The 25,022-nt window shown below is 47.3% G+C and overlaps 1 protein-coding gene across 2 annotated transcripts in view; it reads right to left on the reverse strand.

The window, feature by feature from the left end:
* Nucleotides 1-25,022, reverse strand: part of ABTB2 (ankyrin repeat and BTB domain containing 2) — a 187,029-nt gene that overhangs the window by 100,242 nt on the left and 61,765 nt on the right. The gene's annotated exons all lie outside the window — the stretch shown is intronic.

The following is a 25,022-nucleotide window of genomic DNA, read 5'->3' on the forward strand; positions in this document are numbered from 1 at the left end:
AAAAGTTCTTTCACAGGTACTCAACTGTTCATGAGCATAGCTCTGTATGAGCACTGTAGACAGTACTCACCTCCACTCCCGCGCTGACAAATGTAAGGTCTCATGCTTTGCTTTTACTGTCACCTGGGAGAGACCCAGGTAACCAAGTTTATCTGAGTCAGAAGAGCTTTGCTCTTCCCTGAGGGTCTCCTAGGTGTGAGTTGGCATGTTCTTGGGGAGGCTGGAAGGCAGGCAGGTGGGGCACACACCGGCCCAAGACTAATACACTCCCCCTTGTTCCCTATAAATGGGCACCCCCCGTGGACAGAGCTCATCTCCCTCCAGGCTCAGTGGGGAAACACAGACACACGTGCCTACATCGGACCTCAGGAGTCCTCCAAGTCCAAAGGGCGAGATCTTAGTCAGAAATTAGAGGCACATCTAATATGCACAACACAGCCGCCACTCTGCTCCTCCCCAGCCCTCCTGCTGACGTGTGTGTGTGTGTGTGTGTGTGTGTGTGTGTGTCTCGAAACGGCCTGCCAGGCTGGTTGGGGGCTTGCTGCAGGCCCAGGCAGCTCTCCTTTCCACACTGACAACTTTATAGATTCTGGCAGTTGATTGGTTTTGCTCTGTAAGATCAACAGTCTGTCAGAGAAAGTCTTCCAGCATCTCCTCTGAGGGAAGTGATCCAGGCAGGCCTTACCTGGCTTCTCCAGCAGGACAAAATGGGAGGGAGTCCCAGCTCCATTAAGAGGGTCCCCAAGCCCACCTGATCTTTGAGGAACAGCTTGGAGGGAAGCACTGGATGGGGAGCCCAGTGAGCAGGCCCAAGGCTGGGTTTCTAACCTCAACTCTCCCTTGGTACCATCCTCTCTGGCTCTCTGTCCTAATTTCTCCCTCTGTGAAATGAGTGCTTTGATTTCTGCTGCCCATATGACTAAATGGCAGCACATCGAAACCACATCAAGAGTATAGTCAAAGCTATGGTTTTTCCAGTAGTCATGTATGGATATGAGAGTTAGACCATAAAGAAAGCTGAGTGCCAAGAATTAATGCTTTCTAACTGTGGTGCTGGAGAAGACTCTTGAGAGTCCTTGGACTGCAAGGAGATACAACCAGTCAATCTTAAAGGAAATCAATCCTGAATATTCATTGGAAGGACTGATGCTATAGCTGAAGCTCCAACACTTTGGCCACCCAATGCAAAAATCTGACTCATAGGAAAAGACCCTGATGCTGGGAAAGATTGAAGGCAGGAGGAGAAGGGGACGACAGAGGATGAAATGGTTGGAGGGCATCACTGACTCGATGGACATGAGTTTGAGTAAGCTCTGGGAGATAGTGAAAGACAGGGAAGCCTGGCATGCTGCAGTCCATGGGGTCACAAAGAGTCAGATATGAATGAACAAGTAAACAACACCAGGCATACCTTGAGGATATTGTAGGTTCAGTTCCAGGTCATTGCAATAAACTAAATATCTTAATAAAGTGAGTCACCATATCTTCTTTATCCATCCCTCTGTTAATGGACATTTAGGTTGCTTCCATGTCTTGGCTTGTCAGTAATCATTCAGAGTGCTGCTATGAACACTGAGGTGAATGCATCTTTCTGAACTATGGTTTTGTCTAGATATACGCCCAGGAGTGGGACTGCTGGAAAGTAACAGTATTAGTTGCTCAGTTGTGTCTGATTCTTTGCAACCCCATGGACTGCAGCCTGCCAGGCTCCTCTGTCCATGAAATTCTCCAGGCAAGAATACTGGAGTGGGTATCTATTCCCTTCCCCAGGGGATCTTCCCGAGTTAGGGATCATACCCGGGTTTTCCACGTTGCAGGCAGATTCTTTAACATCTGAGCCACAAGGGAAGACCAGGGATTGCTGGATCAAATGTCAACTCTATTTTTAGTTTCTTGAGGAACCTCGACACTGTTTTCCATAGTGGCTGCACCAATTTGCATTCCCGTCAACAGTGTAGGCAGGTTCCCTTTTCTCTATACCGTTAGGAAAATACTCTTTGAATGGAGCGGGCAGGGGGGATACTCTGACCACAAGGTGCCAAGGCCTGGGATCTGGTCTTACCTCTGCCACTAATTCATTCTAGGACTGTGCAGAAGTCACATCCACTACCTAGCCTCAGTTTCCCCATTTGAGAGCCGAGCTATTTGATCAGAATGGTCCCTTCTTGCCGATACTGAGCGCTCCTCTACAGGGCAGGAAAACAGTAGCGTGTCTTGTTGTTTCTGAGCAAAGGCCTTAATTGTTCTCTGCAGCATGAGCTCCTCTATCACAAAACCACAACCTCTCCCCTCCCTCCCTCCCCACGGCCACCCCCTTCCTCTGAGATCCACAAGACTGCTACAGAACATTCATTTATTTTTCTTCGGTACTGGGGCTGAAAACTCTGATGACTAAGCCATTGAATTTTAATATGCTACTGTGCTCCTTGGAGGATTCCTTCAGTTTTCAGCTCCCCCTCTCCCTGCCCCCCGCGCCCTCTGCGGACATGTGGTAGTCGTTAGGAACAGTTTGATGAAGTTTAGATTCGCAGAGTAAAGGAGAGACCGGGGGAGAGCTGGGAGGGAGGCATGATAAATGGACACAACAGTCCAGAGAGCCACTCAAAAAATAAACAGAAGGCTCCTTTTGAGTGAGTCCACTAAAAACAAATTCCAGAAAAGCTCTTTCCTCCTTTTCGGGGGGTAGGTGGGATGGTAGAGGTAAGAGAGAAAAGTTCTCTTGATGTTAAAAAACCACGTTCAGAGAAAGAAACAATTCTCTTTCAGTGCAGCCACCAGAAGGCACAGGGACTGCCACCAGCCATAGGTCACGAATGCTAAGCCCTCCAAAGCTGAAGTTGGGCAACTAACTCTCCAGTGTCCAAGAGGCAGTGACCCTCACGAGAGCCAGCCAGTGCTAGCAGAACTCTACGGAGAAACCTGGGTCACCACGGCCGAGGGGGAAACACCCAATGGCCAGGAATGCCCTGCCTGGCCTCAGTCATGCACACTTTCTGAAAACCCCTGCAGTCCAAGAGGACTTGCTCAAGTTCTCTTTCCTGAACCTCAGCCTTCTACCTGTCCCATGGGCATCACTCCCTGCCCCTCAGCCCACATTTCCATTCACATAGTTTAAAAACTACTGACTTGAACTCTGGACATGACCTGGGTAGCACTGGCTCCAGAGAATCCCTGTTAATATGATTAGGCACAAAGATGAAATTGTAGTTATAAAAATGGCGATTTTTTTTTAAGAGACGCTCACTCCAGTAGGAGGGGGAAAGATGGCATGATATGGGACATGCTTTCAAAAATACTTAAGCAACAACAAGGACAAAGCAATAGGTGAAGTGGGTAAAAAATAGGAGAAGTGGGAGTTTGATCCTGGGCAGTGGGAACATGGGGAGTTTTTCATACAACTCTTGATGCTTCTCTGTACATTTGAAAATAGTCGCAATAGAGACAAAGACCATCTTAAACAAATCCCAGACTTTCAACAGTAAGATTTCCTTCTCAACCTGAGTTTCTTTGTGTGAGCTGCACGTTTTCAAGCAATCACCCTTGCACAGAGAAGCCCAGCATCTCGGGAGCTTTGGGTGCTGATTTCATTTGTTTGCCATACAAACGAGCTTGGCCAACTAGACGCCACCTAAGAAGGAAGTATCAGTGCTCTTATGCTTTCCAGGAGGTCACTGGAGACTTCCCTTATTAAATCGCCTTCCTCGCTGGTGTTTTATGTGGGTTATCTCCCCAGGGATCTCTCAGGCACATTCTTCAGATGCTCTGAAAGTTGGTTATGAAAATGATAATTCACTCTTCTTCCAATTTTACAACTGTAAAAAGCACACAGATGTATGCAAAACATATCTTCACTTTCATTTTATTTACTGGCCATGCTATGAGGCAGACAGGATCTAAATTCCCCAACCAGGGGTTGAACATGCACCCCCTGCATTGGAAACATGGAGTCTTAACCACCGGACTACCAAGGAAGTCTCCATTTTTTTTTTTTTAAGCTAGTGACTAATTTTTCCTCTTACCCATTTGAGAGCCCAAGTGAACAAGCTCGGATAACCCAGTAAAGAAATACTCTCTGCAGAGCTCCTGGAATGAGAAACGCAAGGCAAGCGGCTCCATGATTCTGAGGACCTGCCCTTCCCTCCACTAGAAAGCTGTGGACCAGGCAGAGGACGGCCATTCCCAGAAGCTTGGAATCAGAAGGCCTGGGTTTGTATCCTGCTCTGCCACCAGGCAAAATCTCAGGCAGGTCATTGAAACCTGCAGTGCCTCTACAGCCCCGTTTGTAGAATGCGGATAGTGCCAAGAGCTTTGAATGGCATTAGAAGGTGGCACCAAGGGTGGGCGAGCTGCCTGCATGAGTTTCCCAGGGCTGCTGTAACAAAATGCCACACACGGGGTGGCTTTAAACAACAGAAATGTGTTCTCTTACACTTCTGGAGACTAGAAATTGGAGATTAAGGTATTAGCTGGGCCATGCTTTCTCTGAGACCCTGGGGAGAGGTCTTTCTGGCTCATTCCTAGCTTCTGCTGGTGGCCACCAATCCTTGGCCTTCCTTGGTGTACTGATGTACCACTGTAATTTCTGCCTCCACTTTCAAAGGTTCAAATCTCCCTCTTACTATAAAGATGCTGGTCGTGTTAGGTCCAGAGTCCGCCCCACTTCAGTAGGACCTTGTTTTACTTAACTATATCTGCAACAACCCTATTTCCAAATCAGGTCACATTCCGAAGCGACAGGAGTCAGGATTTAAACCCATCTTTTGGGGGACTTAAGCCCTGGGCTTCCCAAGAAGTTCGACAGTAAAGACTCTGCCTCCAATGCAGGAGACACAGGAGACCTGGGTTCTATCCCTGGGCTGGGAAGATCCTCTGGAGGACGAAATGGCAACCCACTCCAGTATTCTTGCCTGGAAAATTCCACGGACAGAGGAACCTGGTGGGATAGTCCATGGGGTCGCCTTAAAGAGTCAGACATGACTGAGCATATGAGTAATTCATCCCTAAAACTACCCTCACGAGCCTATCAGAGCCGTGGCTGCCCTCTTTGCGTCCTGTCAGTCCCAGGCTGAGGGAAACTCTGCTGACCAGGCTTGCTGGATGGTTCATACGCTGGAGAAATGCCCACTGTGACAGGAACAGCCTCTTCTCTTTTTGCGGTTATTGCTGAAATGGAGATTGGTTTAAGAAAAATGCTGTGGTTTTCACAGGAAGTACCCCTAGCTGGAGCCCAGATGGAAGTGTTCCTCTATGGCAGTTAAATGGAGAGAAATTCTTGGTTTTACATCTGAAGATATCCTTGGGCCACCCATTTGCAATAGCACCTGCGTCTGGGTGGGAGAAGAAGTGAGGGAAAGAGGAGGAGGGTCTGAGTCACTGCCCCTCCACCATCCACAGTAGGGGGTTGGCCAACTTTTTCTGTAAAGAGTCAGAGGGCCTTCTGGTTACTGTCATAACTACCCAGCTCTGCCAATGCGTGGAGAAAGCAGCCACAGATAATACCTAAACCCATGGGTGTGGCTGTGTTCCAGTGAAACTTGATATGGACAGAGAAACTGGAACTGCATAGAAATTCTGCCCACCGTGAAATGCTATTTGTCTTTGGATTGTTTTTCAAGCTTTCCATATAGAGGGCAGAATGTGTCCTGTGGGTCACAGCTTGCTGATCCCTGATCTACAAATAGCACAATCCTCTACAAATAGAGGTTGTGTATTGTGTGTTCATCCATAGCATACCATTCTGTCATATCACCCGACTTTTCAATACAGCTTTACATTTTCATAGGATCACGTAACCTGATCCTCTTATCTACCCTGTTGCGAGGCACACTTGACATTATTCCCATTTCACCAATGAGAAAACAGACTCCAAGAAGTCAAGTGCTCAGTTAGCAAGTGGTAAAGCCAGACTGTAACTTATGTCTTCCAACTCCTCGTCTGGTATCCCCATGAATATTTCACATCATAGAACTGTACTCCAAGTCAGCTACTTCCCCACAGATACAAGTACACACACACAACTCCCCAAGTCTGTGTGTGTCATCCTTCAGATCACTTTTCCTAATCCTTCCACAATTAGGGAGTTGGTACAGTGCTGAGAATTCTCCTTGAGAATTCCAGCTTCCTACCTAAGACGGTCAGACATGACACTGACTTCACAGAAGGGAGGACAATGAGCAGCTGCCTACTGCTTCTACTGTATCCACATACAGTAAGAAGCAGAGTCTCGGGATCAACTGTGGACCAATTAACTCCCAAAGCATCAATAGGCTGCACCTTTGGAAACAGAGTTCCTTCATCTACGTCAAGAGTTGACAACTAGATGCTTGTGAACACTGAGAATGTAAGGTAAATGAGTGACCTTGGTTGGAGGTGGGTGGGAGGGGTGGAGGCTTACAGCAAATTGGATAACATTTGCTCCTTGCTCCACCCAAAGGAGGTAGATGCTACTCAGCTTTAGCCAACGGTTGCCAGATCTGGAAATCTAATATTTTAATGATAGCATATGAATTTTTCTTTTAAGAGTATCAGGTCGAAAGATATCCATAGGCCACCGTGTGCAGCCTTTGCCCTGAGGCTGGTCTCTAGACTTTGAGCAGCTGTTGCAATTTTGTAGTACATATAAGAAGATGATTCTTTTTCCTAACAACACTCATTACTGGCAGCCAGAGAGGGGAGGATGCATGCATTTTTTTGAGAAACAAGCAACCACATGACCCTGAATAAAGCAGGATGGAAGCTAGGAGGCGTGGAAGCTTAGTCTTTAGAAATAGATAGAGACTGAATTATTCAAGACAGGTTCAGCCCAAGGCAGAAATAAAAAATATATCCTTGCTGGGTCCTGATTCAGACTAAATTGAACTTGACGATCCCCTGTCACAAGACACCTTTGATGGAAATGAAGATGATAATCACAGATGTCCTCCAACATGGTGATTGATAATGTTCCCTCTTCCAAATCACAGCAATGTCCTTGAGTCCCAGGAAGGTGCCTGGCTTGGGTCCAATACCCACACTCTGTCTGGATCCAGAGGAAGGCATTCTAGGCTGGATAGGTACCCTCTCCCCAGTTCGCACTCTGTAGCACCTGGCAGGGCTCCATGTTTGCTGAGCAAGCATGTGGAAATCAACAATATGGAATACCCATGCACCGGGTACTTAATCTCATTTGATATCTGTAAAACAAAAAACGAGGAGGAAGGGACTGCTATTATTCCTGTTTTATTCTAGGAGTTTAACTCTCTCAAGGTAAAAAAAAAGCTAATGGGAAGTCAAACTAGAAAGTGAATCCAGGTCTGAACCCAAAGCCTGCTCTCTCACTGAGATGTGAAGGGCACTTGCAATTCAGATCCTAAAACATACATCTAGGGTGGCTGAGCTCGTATGGCTCCTTCATGGAAAGGAAGGGATGCTGGGGAAAGAGAAAAGATGATGGCAACCGACAGGTGTGATTCCTTACAGGGCTGCCACAGACCAAACAAGGTTGCAAGGCTGCTGTCACCTGGGGAGCTCGACACAGAACCAGGCCCCCACATCACACGCCTTCTAAGTATTCTTCCATCCAAAAAAGCATTATGAGTTTATGCTCTGAAGTCAGAAAGACTCAGGGGCCTCGCCGCTTTCTCCTGAATTTATGCAACTTACTTAACTTTGTCACCCTTTGATTTTCTCATCTGTACCTAAAGATAATAAAAGCACCTGTACCTCACTGGGCTGCTGGGAGGATTAAACAATGAGTGTAAAGTGCATATTAGCATGGTGCTTGGCATAAAATCCTAGTTCAACACAATGTTGGCCATAGTCTAGTTGCTGGAACCTCTTGTTTTGAAACAACTATAGGTTCACGGGAAGCTGCAAAAATCATACAGAAAGATCCTATGTATCCTTCACCCAATTCTCCTAGATGGTTATGTCTTACAGTGCAACAGCAAAACTAGGAAACCAACACTGGAAAAGTATCACAGTTTTAGGCCATTTTATCACACATGTATGTGGTTTATTTTTATAATAATAACTCTTTTTTAACTATTATGAGAGGCAGTAGAGGACTGTGGGTAGTGTGGAGCATCTAACACCAGGCTGGATTCTCAGACTGATCTGGCCTTTCCCAGCTGTGTGACCTTCAGCAAGTTAATTCACTGCTTTGTGTCGTGGGCCCCCTTCTCTGTAAAAGGGAAACAACAATAACAGTACTTCTCTGACTGGGTTACTAGGAGGATTAAACAACCTGATGTATGTAACATGCTTAAACAGTAGCAGGCAGGCACTTAATTAAAACTCCACGATTCTTTAAGCTACTATTATGTTCACTAGTTTCACCATTCCTCGGAGCCAGGAAGGGAGTGGGAAGAATAATTTTGGTCTAACATCTGTCTGTTGCAAGGCTCAGACCTTTTTTTCCTTTATTTAATGGTCACGATGCTTTACAGAAGTGAGCCAAGGAAACACCAGGGGTCTGCTTTTGTCATTTTGGAATAAACCCACGTTGTAACTTGAATAGAAAACTCGGGCCTGAGGAGCCTGCCTTTGGAAGGGCGGGGTCTCTCTTGGGGAGCCTCGGTTGACTCCAGGTTCACTGTTTTGGAGGGTAAGCCAGCAAGGGACGTGGGAGGGGCAGAGCCAGCAAAGGCCAGCGCTTGACCCTGGATTAACACCAACGCAGAGTGCTCTCGCTTCCTCTTAAAGACTCCTTCATCCATCTGGATGGTGGTCCCCTAGATGGGCTTTACAGCTGAGCAGCACTAGCCCACCTCAGAGGAGACTGAGGACCCAGGACCTGATCCTGACAACAGCTCCCATGGGAGGAGAACTGGTCCTGGCCACAAGGTCTGGCTTCAAGGTCAAAGTCCCTAAGAACTTACATCCCCTTATGCACTAGTATTAGAGCAACGAGGTAGAAAAGAGGAAGGAAATCACACACATCCAGCTGCATGGAGGGCTTCACCCCAAAACAGGCTGTTGCTATGGGCGAAGGGATGACAACCATCATGCTAACACCTCCCACTTAGTAAGCACTCAGTTCTCAGGCCAATTTTTGGTGTAGTACCATCTTCCCATCTTTTAATTTCTGTATTAAAAATCTTTTTCAATTGAAGTATAGTTGTGGTACAATGTTACAGAAGTTATAGGTGTACAATACAGTGAATTCAGTTTTTAAGGGTTATACTTCATTTATAGTTATTTTAAAATATTGGCTATATTTCACACACTGTACAATATATCCTCATAGCTTATTTTCCTACCTAATAGTTTGTACCTCTTACCCTTACCTCTATATTATCCCTCCCCACCTTCCTATCTTATAGGAAGAGAACAGGAGGCTGGAGAGGCTAAGGTCACAGCTAAATATGCCGCAGGGCCAGGATCCAAACCCAGGATCACAAACTCCCAGACTGGAGCTCTTAGCCACCAGGCTGCACTCCCTGTTTCATGACCACAGCTCCTCCTGGCTGGGCTCTCATTTTGTCCTTTATTAATGCTATGGTTCTGTTCTGGTTATACCCTTTCTACAATGACCTTATGCATCCATCCTTGCATTAACTAGTGAATTGAAATGGTTATACTACATCTTTAAAATGAATAAACAACAACAAAACAATGTACACCTCAGATAACATTAAGAAAAGGAAGAAGAATATTTTCTTTTCTGGCCAAGCAGGTCTCAGTCTGCAAGCTGAGAGGTACAAAATCAGACCAGTGGCTTTGCAGAACCCCATTTCTGTCCTGGGATCCCATTAGATACGTGGGTCAGTTCACATCGGCTGAGCCTGGAGCTGTACTGTACAAACGTGCCTTAAAACCTGCCTTGAAACGTTCCTGTCCCGGAAGTTCCTGCTTCTCCACTTCCAGCCTGCTCTCATCCTCCGTCCTTCTAGAACTACATGAGGCGATGATGCCAGTGGAGAGAACTGAACCAGCAGCTTTGACCTTCTACTTCCTGCCTGGGCCCCATTCCCAGGCTGCTGAGCCTCGCAGGGTGAACTGTGATGACTCACCTGCGCTCCGTGCCGGCCCCGCTCACGGCTCTGCCCCACTCTGTCCGGAGCCCCAGTCTGTACCTGAACATCAGATAAACAAACCATGGAGGCCTGATCACATCCCACATGACTCTTTTACCTCAAAACCCAACGGGAAAAATCAGATTCCATCATTTGGAATCTGTTTGGCTTGGAGCCACGACTGCATGCCTTACCCAAGACCTGAGTCAGAACAGGGCTGTAGCCCACAGACCGAGGCTCAGCTCGGGAGAGCCCCAGAGGCAGGCACCGTCCTCCCAGCCCTCCTGGAACCAGGGCTCTAAGTTATGGCCAAAGAAAAGCTGCTGCGCCCAGTGGAGAATGTTCCACTCCTGCCGCGGGGACAGTACCCACTAGCCTTTCTCCAGAGCCGTTCAGTGAGGGGGAAGCAGCAGCAGGCCACAAGCTCCCCCTGAATCTTGGACATCGTTTTCCTTTTATTCTGCCTTCAAAGGGAGCTAAAAGAGCAACTGGACCTCAGATTTCTCGCCTAGAAATAACCACAGATGGCATGGGTACCAACTGCAGCCTTGGTTTCCATGAACATCCAGGTCCTCCGGAAGCCACCCCACTAATGTGGATCCCAGCTCTCTGTTTCCCTCTCTGTATCATTGTCATCTGCTACTAGCTGGCATGACCAGTTCTCCCTGGGCTTCTGGTTAAGGGCAGATGTTAATTACACACAACGAGCATAGGACTAACAATACGTTCTGCTCTCCTTCCGTGTCTAGGACACTAAAGCTTACGCCCCAGGTCTCCGTGTCAGGCGAGCAACGTGAAGTAGTTCTATCAGCTGGACAAAACTCCACGGTGGTCTGCACAGGTGGGCAAGGCTGTGGTTATGGAAGGTGCCTGTTCTGCTGGAGACGGTACAAGGGGCCCCTGATGGGGGGTGGAGAAGGGAGATGCTGGACAAGCACTTCAAGCAAGCCCACCATCAAACATCTGAACAGAGATCTTTCTACAATTTAGTTCAGCTACTCAATGAGATTTTGGAAAACAGAAATGGCAACTGGGCCTTACCAATGTTGGGGGCTCAGAACTGACAACTCAGGGGTCAAAGCCCTTGTGTCTAAGCGGGGGCCTCCGAATTACCCCTCCAAATGGCCAAAGGCCCTCCAGTGAGAAAAACGGTACATTAAAATGGAAAACATTCGACGCTAAAGAGAGCCACGTCAAAAATCCTGACTCGGCGTGACTAACCATTCTCAAGACCACACTGCTGAAGGGTCCTGACCAATTTAAGAGTGTTTAAAAAGCACTTAAAATAGATCACCTTCCTGCTCCCCCAAACTTAATCAGTTATTCTTGGCTGTGAATAAAACCGATGGTGGGACTTACTTAAAGCTATACTTCGTAATCCAGTTATTATTCTTAAGGGAAAATATTAATGCATAAAATCCTTCTTGGCTATATACCATGTGGAAAAAATATAGAGCAACAAGATTCTTCCGCGCATGCACACACACGCTCCCCCACCTCCCAACCCCCTCCCCGACCCAAGCCTGCCATCTCATCTCTGCTCTATTGGCATGCACATCTGGATTATATAAATTTCAAGTACGGTTTTCAATATTAGTACTGCTTAGGGTTACAATACTTGACAAATCTCGAATGCCAGGACGTCAAATCAAATTAGCTTGACCAGCCACAGGAGCGAGGGGGTGAGAAGGATGGACGATTGGAGAACTGTAAAAACAAACAAGAGCTTGCAGTGGATTCACTGTTTCTTGTTGGGCCGGGGCAGAGGTTTCAGAGGTGACCTATTCAACTTTCAGATCCAGGATCGTGGTGATGTGCAGGCCCACACTTCCATTTCTTACCAGAACAATCAGAGTAAGCAAGCAATGAGGCTCAGGGAGGCCTGACGGTGGGGTCGGGGGAGGGGGGGTTCTGATCATCCATCCTGATTTCCATGGTCCAGCATTGTGAGGACACTGACATTTTCAAATGATTCTTGTTAAAGCAGTTCCATTGTGAGGCAGTTCTGTGGATGAATGCTATTCCCCAAAGACACAAAGTATATGAAAAACACTTTTCAGGATAAATTGATGGCTCCGGATCTTTCATAGTGCTCCAGTCTCATACTTCTGGATCAAGCTGGAACAGTTAGACCAAGGGCAGGCTCAGGAGATGCTCAGTTGTCTGAAAATATGTGTTTAAAGTTAAAGAAGCTACTCGAATGAACAGCCCTAATTAATCCAGTGTCTCATAAAGAGCATCTTTGAAATGTCAGAATTTACCTCCATCACTCAAGTTAAAGTCTTACTCCCATTGGAGGCATCTCCTAGCAAGTCATGATCCTGCTATTTCAAGAGGGCCGTGGGTCGGTGAAATACTGAGTATTTTATGATCAAATCTAAGTGTGACCGGTTACCAAAACAAAATACTTTTGCCAAGTACTTTTAATTCTACCACTTTCTAAATGTCTTATTTAAAAAATAACAGATTCTCCTTTCTTAATGTTCATATAATCGCTTGTTATAAACTCTTGTAGGATAATTAGATATCTTCAGTGTTTTTACCTAGCCTCTAGGGATGCTAACATTAATAAAATGCCAAGAAGGAAAGGCCAAGCAATTCATTTCCCAAACATATTTGGCCGTGGAACCTTTTCCTGTGGTCTGTTTCACATGACCAGTATTCTGAGAATTACTCTGGGGATCAGTTGAGGCTGAAGTAAGTCCTCTACTTAATAATCATCATCCTAAGCTCACAGATAAGGAAACTAAAGCTGTCCAGTGTGCTGGCTTCCATTCTGATGCATTGAGGGAATGGCTGAGTGTCATCAGGCCCTGGAGGACAGAACTATGTCTTCTCTCTGACTCCCTATAGCAGCCCTGTAGGGTCTGAGCTTGTCAGTAACACAGCTTACTACTTGCCGTTTGTGGTTGTCTAGTCGCTAAGTCGTGTCTGACTTGTTTGCGACCCCATGGACTGTGGCCCACCAGGCACCTCTGTCCTTTCCCTTCTTCCTGACCCTGGGGATCTTTCCGACCCAAGGATCAAACCCACCCCTCCTGCATTGGCAGGCGGATTCTTTATCACTGAGCCACCAGGGAAACCGGCTGCTGCTGCTGCTGCTAAGTTGCTTCAGTCGTGTCCGACTCTGTGCGACCCCATAGATAGCAGCCCACCAGGCTCCGCCGTCCCTGGGATTCTCCAGGCAAGAACACTGGAGTGGGTTGCCATTTCCTTCTCCAATGCATGAAAGTGAAAAGTGCAACTGAAGTTGCTCAGTCATGTCCGACTCTTTGAGACCCCATGGACTGCAGCCTACCAGGCTCCTCCGTCCATGGGATTTTCCAGGCAAGAGTACTGGAGTGGGTCGCCATTGCCTTCTCCGGGGAAGCCGGCTAAGTCTCCCAAATTTCCAATATCCTTCTGGGAGTGGACATGGCCAAGTTCATGAGAACTAAATCACTATACACACAAAGCCGTGTGCTAGCATGTCCAAGCACCAGCTAGGAAACCAGAGATATGCTCCAAGCCAGGCCACCACCACAGAGAGGTTGGGAAGATGCCCGGTGATCTTGGCTACTATGGACAGAGTGGACTCCGAAGGCCACAGTGAACCTCCAGGGTGGTCTAATGTCTGATACTGGCTTGTGTATGAAAAGAGCATCCAGAAAAGCGGTGCTACGGGTACAGCTGTGGGAGGTGGGAAAGGGTGCCTATGCACGGGCGTCCTGTTTTCCTTCCTGCGTCTGACAGTCACTGGGGAAAACGATACAGAAACCAGAAATCACTTTCCTACTTCAAAATGAAACCTGAAAATATGCAGGAACCACCTACTCAGTGTGGTAGAATGAGCCTTACTGAGGCACTATTTCAGTCATCAGCATCGGTGCCACCGTTTCCTGAAAGCTCACTGCTGTCATGGGCATTGCATGTGTTCTTTAATCCTTTACACAATCCTAGGACGAGCCTCTTCTATCCCATTTTACAAATGAAGTAATGAGGTCAGCAAAGTCAGAGGTCCACAGATGGGGCAAAGTCAGAATGTGAAGCTGGGTTGATCTGGTATCATAGCTTGAGCCTCCCCTTCATCCATCCAACGAATATTTAGGAATCCCTATTAAGACGGGTTTAAATGGATCAGACAGGACTTCTGCTCTCAGGAAGAAAGAAGAGGTTAAGATGAAAGGCCCAAGGCCGACAGAGTCACTGGCAAACACTGATAAACAAAATGCCTTCTGTATCCAGTCACTATTCTAAATCTTTTTGTATAAATAAACTCATTTGACCCTCATGAAAACCCTATGGGGTGAGTACTATTATTCCCATTGTACAGATGAGAACATCGAGTCACAAAATGGTTAAGAACCTGCCCAAGGTCACACAAACAGAAAGGATGGAGCTGGGATGGGACACTGGCGCGTGTGGGCTTGACCACTGCACTACTCGGCATAGCAAAGACAGGCCAGGGGCAAGCCTGGAGCTGAGCTGATGAGACTAGGCCAAGCTCCTGGACAGTGGCTCTGCAGCCTGCCTGCGAGGCTGTTCTGGCTGCAGTCGTCCAGGTCGGAGAGGAGACCCTGTGCCAGGTCAGAATGCCCTTCTCAAGCTTCAACCACCCAGCCCAGGGCCCCTCATCCTCTCTCTCTGCCTTGTCAGAAAGGCCCAGCTCAATCATCTGCTGGCAGTGATTGTTTTTCCTCAGCCCTGTCCTAAGCCTTTTGACCTCAAGGCCCCTATTACTAACCTAACAGGCATGTCTAGTGCGATCTGCCCACAGACAGTGATCCATCAACCCTTACAGACTATGTTAAGCCCTCAATAAAAACGGGCAATTTAAGCACTTACTATCCAGCTAGCTACTAAGGGGATACTTTCTATGTTATTACTTCTAACTCTTACGATCACCCTATTTTATAAATAGGACCCTTAGCTCAAAGAAGTAACTCACCCAAGGGTGACCCAGGAGGCAAAATGCTAAGTAAAAAGCTTGGGGGACTTGTAATCCCTGGGAGATCCCACCACACGGTGCTGCTTTTCCCAAGACATGCATGAAACTAACTACAGCATAAAGGAGAAAATGGGAAAGGCCCTGGTGGCGACACAGATAAAGCAACACTGGAGAGGTTGCCTCCAGCCAGGAGGAGGTGGTGGCATTGAAGTGGCTGCAGCTGCCTCTCACAGGGGTACATGCTAGGTTGAACAGCTAAGTTCTTGGCACTCCAGGAACAAGAACCTCTACCCCAAACCACAGTCTCAGCTATGGCATGACACCCAGCAGACTGTCTCCCGCACCAGAAGTATGCACCGAGGTTCTGATGTCCCTTGCGCATTCATCTGGCAGGAGATCTCCAACACCTGCTCCCCAGATAGCGTATCCTGGTTCTACCCAGGCTGCCTGGCAAATCCTTATCTGCTCCTTGGTGTTGAGGCCACTCCCCTCTCCAGTGCTGGCTCCCAGCTCCATCCTGGCTAGAAACTACCTCTAGTTCCCCTTTTAGCACAGCTGCCCACACCCAAGCCTCAAGCTCTTCTGGCTCCTGCTAAAATCCAGGGTGTGGCCCCAATATACACATATAGCGTCATGCTTCCCACTCACTCGAAGGAGCCTCCACACCTCCCTTGGGCCTTTCTGTTGAGACTATCACCGATGCCTTGCCAACCAGACTTTGGAATTCTAGCACAGCCTTCTGTGGCTGCCTGGTAGGTGGCCCACTGCACTGCAGAGCCCAAATAATTTGTTTTCTTCAGAAAACCCAAAGAATCCCCTGTGGTCCAATAGTTAGGACTCCATGTGCTTACTGCCAAGGGCCCGGGTTCGATCCCCGCTAGGGGAACTAAGATCCCACGTGCTACAAGGTGCGTGGCCAAAAAAAACCCCCCAAAAACCACAAAATACCCAAGAAACAAAAAAAGAAAAGCTAGATGATTCCACAGTGAAGCTGCATCACATTGTTTTGGCATATTGATGGCTTATCACCCGACGTTGCCATTAAGACACAAAGCTACATCCCAGGATGGAGTCAAGACTCACAGTCCACCCTCTCATTCTTGGAGCACTGACTTTCTTTTTATATTTATTTGAAAAGTTATTCTATATAAGTCATTAACACCATGTGCAAATAAATAGCTGCAGATGGCAATGCTGATATAACAGAAAACACTGTAAATGAAAATGCCCAGAAATAGGTGATGGATTACATAAATTCATTATACAGAACATTCCATAAGAAATAATTTGTAAGGTATTTTAAATGAATATGTAGAAAAGCTCTATTTACTGACTTGGAAAGATATCGCTAACTATTGAATTGAAAGCAGGTTATAAAACTGTGGGAAAAAGTGAAAGTGTTAGTTGCTCAGTCATGTCCAACTCTTTGTGACCCCATAGACTGTATCCCACCAGGCTCCTCCGTCCATGGGATTCTCCAGGCAAGAATACAGGAGTGGGTTGCCATTCCCTTCTCCAGGGGATCTTCTCAATCCAGGGATGGAACCTGGGTCTCCCGCATTGCAGGTGGATTCTTTACTGTCTGAACCACCAGGGAAGCCCAATTGTGTGGAAAATAGAAGAAATCTCTATATGTGAAACAAAGCTCTCAATACGTGAATCAACATCTTGAAGATATAATCTCCAAACAATAAGAATACAGTTTTATCTTCTTTTTTGATGACCCATATTTAAAAATTATGTCTACATTAAACATATTGGCTGTACAATAAAATTATAAAAAAATTTTGTCTTGATTCAAGAAGCGAGCAATATGTGTTCACTTAGCAAATGTAAAAATATACACTGAGGGAAAAAAAAAATCCCCTAAGTCCAAACTTCAAAGTTTCAAATTGGACCCACGATAAGCCGTAGTTAATTTAGGGCACAGATCAAGACAGAAAAACTGTCACTAAACACTAGCCAACCTAGAGGGTACCATCCAAGGTGGCTTGAGAGGACACTATTTTTCAGTCTTTCAATACCAAAATATTTCCTTGAGAATAAGGAGAGGCTGCTGCCAAGAAACTTAGTCCCAGGGGCCCAAGACCCACATTTAGTTTCTTAGTCTTGGCAAGCATGCTTTAAACTGGTTTTCTTGTTTCCTGACAAGGTCCTTCACCAGGCCAGAAGGAAGGGAGACTGTTTCACCAGCTGGCTTGATGGATGTTGCTGAGTTCTCTTACTTCTTGGCAAATCCACAGGAGGGCTTCCCTCTCAGATTCATGTCCTGGTACAGAGTTTCTCAAACTGCACTGTACACAATCCTACGGGTCTTGTCACAACCCAGACTCTGACTCAGGAGGTCTGGGGTGGTGCCTGAGATTCTGCATTTCTAACAAGCTCCCAGGTGAGGCTGCAACTGGTCCAGAGATCACGTTTGGAGCAGTAAAACCCTCGCCGTGCCTCTCACATAGGAGAACTTGGTTCAGCCCAGGGAAGCTGAGGTTAAGCGACAATGGGCCAAACCCCATCACTCAAGAGGGGAGAAATGGCCTGGCTTTTGGAAAACTCTTACCTTCTCAGGATACTAGCAATCAATTAGCAAATGGAACCCTAAAAGACCTTGGTGATTCAATGTTCCTATCAAAACGGGTCATTTACCACAGTTACCAGAGAGAGCAGCCCCAGCGTCTGGGCTGCCTTCCAGGAACTCTGTGATTAACCAGGAACAGGCTTGGGTGCCTGAAAAAGATTGGCAACCCCAAAGATTCCCTTCAGAAACAGAAGGCTCATGACCCCAGTGAATCAACCCCAAATAGGAATTCTGACTGGCTGCTCTGAGAGCTGACACTGGAAGGAAGGTAGGGGGGTGGAAGACCAACTTCTCCTCCTGTGGCAGGAGAAAGGTCACAGGTAGGATGGATTAGAGAAGGATGAACAGGAAGCGGAGAATGGGTAATGGGAACAGGAAATGTGGAGAAAGCAGAGGACAATGAAAACGTTAAGAGATGGACCCGAGGAACACTGCTGCAGCTGGACACCTGTCCCCAAGGGCCGTGAACAATGGCAGCAGGCACTCAGCTTGCACACATCCCACTTGGTACTGTCTGGACCCCAAGGGGCGTTAATGAGGCTGGGTGGTGTGGCTGACTCCATTTTTCATCACTGACACTCAGACAGGCGGTTCCCAGCCCAGGACCCTGGCCAGTCAATCAGCCCCGGGCTCGGCTGTGTATAAACACCTTCCATCCTCAATCAGCAAGGAAGGCAGGTGCTGGAGATCTGGTCACGGTCAGTTGGACAATCTGATAAAGCCTTCCTGGGGTCGCCGTGGCCCGAGAATAGGCCTAGCATAATTAGACCAGGCGGAGAGTCTGTCAGGCAGCCCAGGCGGAAATAACAGGGCCTCTGCCAATCAAAGGGAACAGCGACCGGGGTGGCGGGTGGGGAGGGGACGTTTGCTGTAGAAGTGGACGCTGGGGGAGGGGAGGTTTCCCTGAGGCTGGCCGGTGACTCTGGTGGGGATGCACAGCTCATTATGCGAGCCCTGGAGCTAGGCGGGCGCTATCGATCACTATCGGGGGTCTCTGGGGACTCGTCATTATGCAGCATGACCCAGTGTGCGCTTTGCTCCGGCGGTAACCAGAGGAACATGGCAATGCATCCTTGCTAATGGAAAAACAGGTTGGCCTTTTTTTCTACTTCTCCCCCTTTAATTATCTGGCATGTCTCTTATCCATGAAGGTGCAGAAATGGACGGTAACAATGAAAAGGCCACAAGAGGTTGGTAGTTTACAAAGTCTTTCTACACAGGTGCTCTCAGAGAAGCCAGGGAAGGGTTGATGCTTGAGAAGGCAGGGGCTCATGCCCCTGCCCTTGGGTCCTGTTACATTCACCCCATCACACGTGTGCACAAACTGCTCCATTTACTCGGGGATGCAGGCTTTGTCAAGAACTGGGCGGAGCGCACCAGCCCCTCTCCCAGCCTGAGACTGCAGCGTCCGGCCAGCCAGCCTCTCACTGCCTTCAGGAACGTGGACCCAGGACACTGTGAGACACCCTCTCCCCTATCCTTTTATTCCACTGTTTCCTGTTTAAGCCAAAAGCTGCCCCCCTGCAGCTTGGAACCCAGTGGGCAGCGTCTGTCCATGTGTACCTGGCAGGAGTCAGCCAAAAAGCCCCAAATAAATTCAACTCCATAGCCCAACCCCCAGTACTGAAGGTCTCTTGGGGAAAATCAAAGGAGATTTACATTGCATGTTTATAGAAGATAGCTCGATACGATCTCCCTTTACATACCCGGTTAATTCCTTAACCATCCTTTCCCTGAGCCCGCCTCTCTGTCCCCCACTCTGTCCTCGGTTTTCTCCATCCATTGCCATTTTCATGCTGCTTCCTCCCCCTTCCCTCACTCACAGGAAAACAAAAGCCATTTGATTGCTATTCTCAACATGCCCTCTTGGAAGCTTAAAAACATATTCATGGGCATTATGCTACATGAAAGAAGCCAGTCTCAAAAAGTTATATACTGCAAGATTCCGTGTGTATGATCCTCTCAAAGACAGAACTATACTGATGGAGAACAGATCAGTGGTTGTCAGGGGGTGGGGGAGGGGATGATGTGACTATTAAGTATAGACAGGGGGAGCTTTTTGGGGTGATGGAACTGCTCTATATCTTGACTGTGACAGTGGTTACTCAAATGTGTACAACAGAACTGTATAAACATTCCCCAGAGCTGATGTTGCCTGCTCAGACGTTTAGTCGTATCCGACTCTTTTGCGACCCCGTGGACTGCAGCCTGCCAGGCTCCTCTGTCCATGGGCTTTCCCAGTCAAGAATACTGGAGAAGGTTGCCATTTCATTCTCCATGGGATCTTCCTGACCCAAGGACCGAACCCGTGTCTCCTGCATCTCCTACATCGGCAGGCAGATTGTTTACCACTGAGCCACCAAGGAAGCCCAAAGCTGATTTTACTGTACTATAATTACAGATATATATTATATACATGCACCAACAGAACTGAATTCCTGGGATGGGGGTAGGAACATTCTGCAATTATGAATGATCAACTGATCCTAGTCACCAAATAGATCCACTTCTTCAAAACTCTAGCAGTTTCTGAAGACAGCTTGTATACAACACGCACTGCCTCTCTGCCCAAGCCAGGGCCTCTGCATGCATGACTTGACTTTTGGGGACCCCCTTTCATCATATGTAATGTGGAGGTAGACATTCCCACAGGATGCCTCCCCCATCTTGACTGCTTCTTACAATCAGAGGAGCATTCTAGGCCTATCTTGTAAGCCTTTGGCTACTCCCCACCCTCCCACCTGCCTTTCAGCCACTCCATATCTCATGCACTGGCTTTCTTTCCTTTCCTCCCATCCACCCAGTGTCTGTCCACTGCGAGTGGAATGCCTCACCGGCTCCTGGCACTGCCATGCCTGTGGCAGCTTCTCCCCACCAGAACTGCTGCTTCCTTCATCCTTGCACAGCAAGGGCCTTCGGCTCACTGGGGTCTCAGCTCAGATGCCTCCTCAGAGGCGAGAGGCCTTCCTGAGCCCTCAGTATACAGCAGCTCTGCTCGCTCCTCACTCTGTGTTTCCACGGCTGTTTTCAACATTTTTCCTTTTTATAGAACTTTTTACTCTCGCTTGTCTGACCTCCCCGTGAAAGAATGAAAGGGTGTGTGTTCCACAGTCAGAGGAACACCTTACTCACTGTTGAATCCACATCACCAAGAACAAGCCCCTGAACGCCCCAAATGGAGTGAATAGGCCATGAAGAAAGAGCTTGAAAAAAATTAGAAAACCATTTCAGGGGAGTAAAGGGAGAGGTGGAATTCCAAATCCATGAATTCTCTTATGCCATTTTCCAAAGGTTTTACACTCAGATATTTCATCTCATTTCCTATGACAATTATTAAAATCTTCAAACAGACTGCAACATTGAAAGTGTTTTATAGTGAACACCTGTATAGCCACCATTTAGAAGCTATCACTAACATTTTGCTATTCTTATTTATCACCTATCTAGACATCTGTCTGTTTCACTGTCCATCCTTTCTCCACCAATTTCTATTCAGTCATCTAAAAACGCCCATTGCATAATCAAAGCAAACAAACCAGAGAGGAGGACACTCTTGGAGGCAATCCTAAGAATCATCCAAGATTTCCAATAACTGGTCCCCTAGAAGCCGGGCACCCCTCCCAAGTTTCATGAGTGCTCTGAACTGGATCTGAAAGAACAAGACAGAAGGACAGAGCACTAGATGTGTCATTATCCCATTATCTCATGAGTCTTTTAAGTGGTGTTTCCAGCTGGGGGTGAGGGGGGTGCAGGATGGGGTGGTTAGGGACTCACAGGTCCGCCAGGGGTTCCAGTGAAGGATGGCCCCAGCCACATAGCCAAGACCCTACCCTAGAAAGCCAGGCTTCCGTGTTGCTGCAGAAACTTGTCCCCAGCTGCACGAGGAAGGCGGAGAGAGGTGTCGAGGCAAGGGTGTACTGCGAGAAGTTCCACCTTATTGGCCCGACATGCAGCACAGCCTTCCTCGGCTGGACACTCCTGCATCTGGTCCCAACATCAGCAGTGACTGTCACAGTCCCTCTGGGGTTATTCGTCCCATTCCCTCACCCCTACCCCTGCCTTCAAATGGAAACCCAGCCCCACGGCCATTTTTACCGAGGTCACGTTGGCTGACTGAGAATCTGCTTTTCCAGTTTTGGCGTCGGCACTGCCTGGAAAACTGGCTCTGCCCTTGGAGAAAGTGGGTCAGTGGCATAAATCAGTCAAGCCCTGCCTGACAGCGATGGAAAGAGCGAATCAAACTCGACTTTGCGCTTCCAGGCCCAGGAGGACCTGTGTGCCAGTTCTCCAACATCCAGGTCCTGTGACTTTTCCTCAGCATCCCTGAGCATCGGGGTCCCTATTCTACCACGGCTGAAGTTTAGAATCTGATGGAAGGTAAGGGATCTTCTCCCCAGGAGAAATAAAGTGTTCAACAACACAACATTTTGCAATTAATTTTAGGGTTCACCATGGTACATCCCTGAGGCCTCTATATCCCCAAAGTCATGGTTAAGGCTAATGTAGCATGATATGACCATGTGCTGGGTGCTTTTCCTATATTGTCTTATTCAGTCTCACGAACACCTTTTATCATTCTACCATTCTCAGAGGTAGAACATGAGGCTTAGATAGGCAAAGCAATAGCCTCCTAGAAACACGAACTGGTAGAACTGGTACACAAACTCCAGAAACTGGTAAGTGACTGAGTTGGAACCTACCCAAACCTGACTCTAGAACCACCACAACACTCATGGCATCTGGAGACTCCCATAAACCAACTCTGCTCAGGCCATAACTTGCAGCTACCCCTGGCCTCAACTCTTCCTTCCCATCCAGATGGTTTACTAAAGTCAACTGATGAGATGGTCCTTCTGGCAGCGGGCAGTGTGGGGCCCGGGCCATGAGCCAGGAGTGCAGCCTAGGGCCTAAACAAGGGAGGCCTGGGGGCAGGTACCTAAGACCTGAGAGATGGTGAACCAACCCCCAAGGCAAACTATATCCCATAAAGAACCACAATCCACAGCAGATGTCAAATTGCACCCACGAGCCCAATTTAAACCAGATGTGTATTGTTTGGCCCACACAGCTTTGCTTTCGTTAAACCTGAAGTTTGAACAGTCTTCAGGCAGGACCTGCAGCTGACTGGAGTCCCCACTATTCCCAACTGCCTCACTTCCAACATCTTTATTAAAACAAATCGACAGAGATGAATGTCCTAGCCCTGAAAAGATATTTGAATGGAACTGCTAAATCACAGCAAATCAGCTGTATTGACCCTACCATGGAAATCTGATACAGGCCCCCAAATGCTCCTCTTAGTGTCTTGAATTCTACATATCCCAAAGCTCCTACCTTGGACTTTCTCAGAACACCAATTTCTATGTTAGCTCACCAGCTAACACTTCTCTAAGTAAACCAATTGTTGTTGCTGTTTAGCTGCTTCAGTCGTGTCCAACTCTGTGTGATGCCATGGACTACAGCCCTACAGTCTCTTCCCTCCATGGGATTGTCTGGGTAAGGATACTGGAGCGGTTTGCCATTTCCTCTTCCAGGCAATCTTCCTGACCCAGGGATCAAACCCACGTCTCTTGTGTCTCCTGCATTGGCAGGTGGATTCTTTACCACTGAAGCCCCAAGTAAGTAAACCAACAAAAGTCCTCAAACAAGCAGATACGAGCTCACTCCAATTTTTGTTCTCCTAAAGTCAGAAAAAATGTGAATTAATAAAAACATTGGGGTGTTAAAATTTTTTTATTATAAAAAATTTCATACATGATAATGGAATTAAAAGGTGATTCCAAATGGATCCATTATAACTGTGGTTAAAAAAAAACCTGGTCACAAACCAAAACAAAATCCAACCTAGTCTTCTGCTTTAGCTTCTTTTATTCCTTTGACGCAAAATATTTACGTAAGTTAATAGGTTTCTACAAAAATATAGCAGGAGAGAGAGGCCATTTTCTACAGACAAAGCACATACAATTATGATCACATTTATGTTTCAAAGGCACATCTACACAGACACATAAAGACAGGAAGGGTACACACCACCACCTCACACTCATCAGAATGGCTATGACGCAAAAATCAGAAAAGAGCAAGTGTTGGAGAGGATGTGGGGAAACTGCAACCCTTGCACACTGTGGTGGGACTGTATAATGGTACAAGCACTGTGGAAAACAGCATGGAGGTGCCCCAAAATATTAAAAACAGAACAACCATGTGGCCCAGCGATCCTACTTCTGAGTATGTAGCCAAAAGAACTGAAAGCAGTGTCTGCAGAGACTATTTGCATTTCCATGTTCTCAGCAGCATTATTCTCAATAGCCAAGAGACTGATGCAACCCAGTGTGCATCGATGGATGAATGGATAAACAAGCTATGGTCCATACATACAATGGAAGGTTCAGTTCAGCTCAGTTACTCAGTCGTGTCCAACTCTTTGCCACCCCATGAATCACAGCACGCCAGGCCTCCCTGTCCATCACCTACTCCTGGAGTTCACTCAGACTCATGTCCATGGAATGTTATTCAGCCTTAAAAAGGAAGGATTCTGTCACATGCTACAGCATGGACGAACCTTGAGGACATCGTGCTGAGAGACATGATCTAGTTACAGAAAGACAAATACTGTGTGATTCCACTTACATGACGTATCTAAAGCAGTAAAATTCATAGAAGCAGAAAGTAGAGTATCAGGGCCGGAGGTAGGAGGGCAAAGGGGACTTGTTTAATGCGTAAGAGTTTCAGATATGCAAGATGAAAAATTTGGGGGATATGTTTTACAACAATTTGAATATATTTAACACTACTGAATTAAACACTTAAAACTGGTTAGGAAGGTAAATGCTAGGTTTTTGCTGCTGCTGCTGCTGCTGCTGCTAAGTCGCTTCAGTTGTGTCCGACTCTGTGCGACCCCAGAGACTGCAGCCCACCAGGCTCCCCCGTCCCTGGGATTCTCCAGGCAAGAAAGTGAAATCGCTCAGTCGTGTCTGACTCTTAGCGACCCCATGGACTGCAGCCCACCAGGCTCCTCCATCCATGGGATTTTCCAGGCGAGAGTACTGGAGTGGGGTGCCACTGCCTTCTCCACTAGGTTTTTACCACAGTTTAAAAAACATTAAAAATGAAAAAAGCAATTACAGACGATAAGAAGGATGAATACTGCTCATGTCTGGGAGTCCCTGGAGGTAGGATCATTGAACCCATTTGTACCCTCAGTTCAGTTCAGTTGCTCAGTCATGTCCGACTCTTTGTGACCCCATGAATTGCAGCATGCCAGGCCTCCCTGTCGATCACCAACTCCTGGAGTTCACTCAAACTCACGTCCATTGAGTCGGTGATGCCATCCAGCCATCTCATCCTCTGTCGTCCCCTTCTCCTCCTGCCCCCAATCCCTCCCAGCATCAGAGTCTTTTCCAATGAGTCAACTCTTCACATGAGGTGGCCAAAGTACTGGAGTTTCAGCTTTAGCATCATTCCTTCCAAAGAACACCCAGGACTGATCTCCTTTAGAATGGACTGATTGGATCTCCTTGCAGTC

This window comes from Bos grunniens, chromosome 15, assembly GCF_055505025.1.
Source record: "Bos grunniens cultivar Pamir isolate PY7600 chromosome 15, Bosgru_T2T1.0, whole genome shotgun sequence".
Taxonomy (NCBI): Eukaryota; Metazoa; Chordata; class Mammalia; order Artiodactyla; family Bovidae; genus Bos; species Bos grunniens.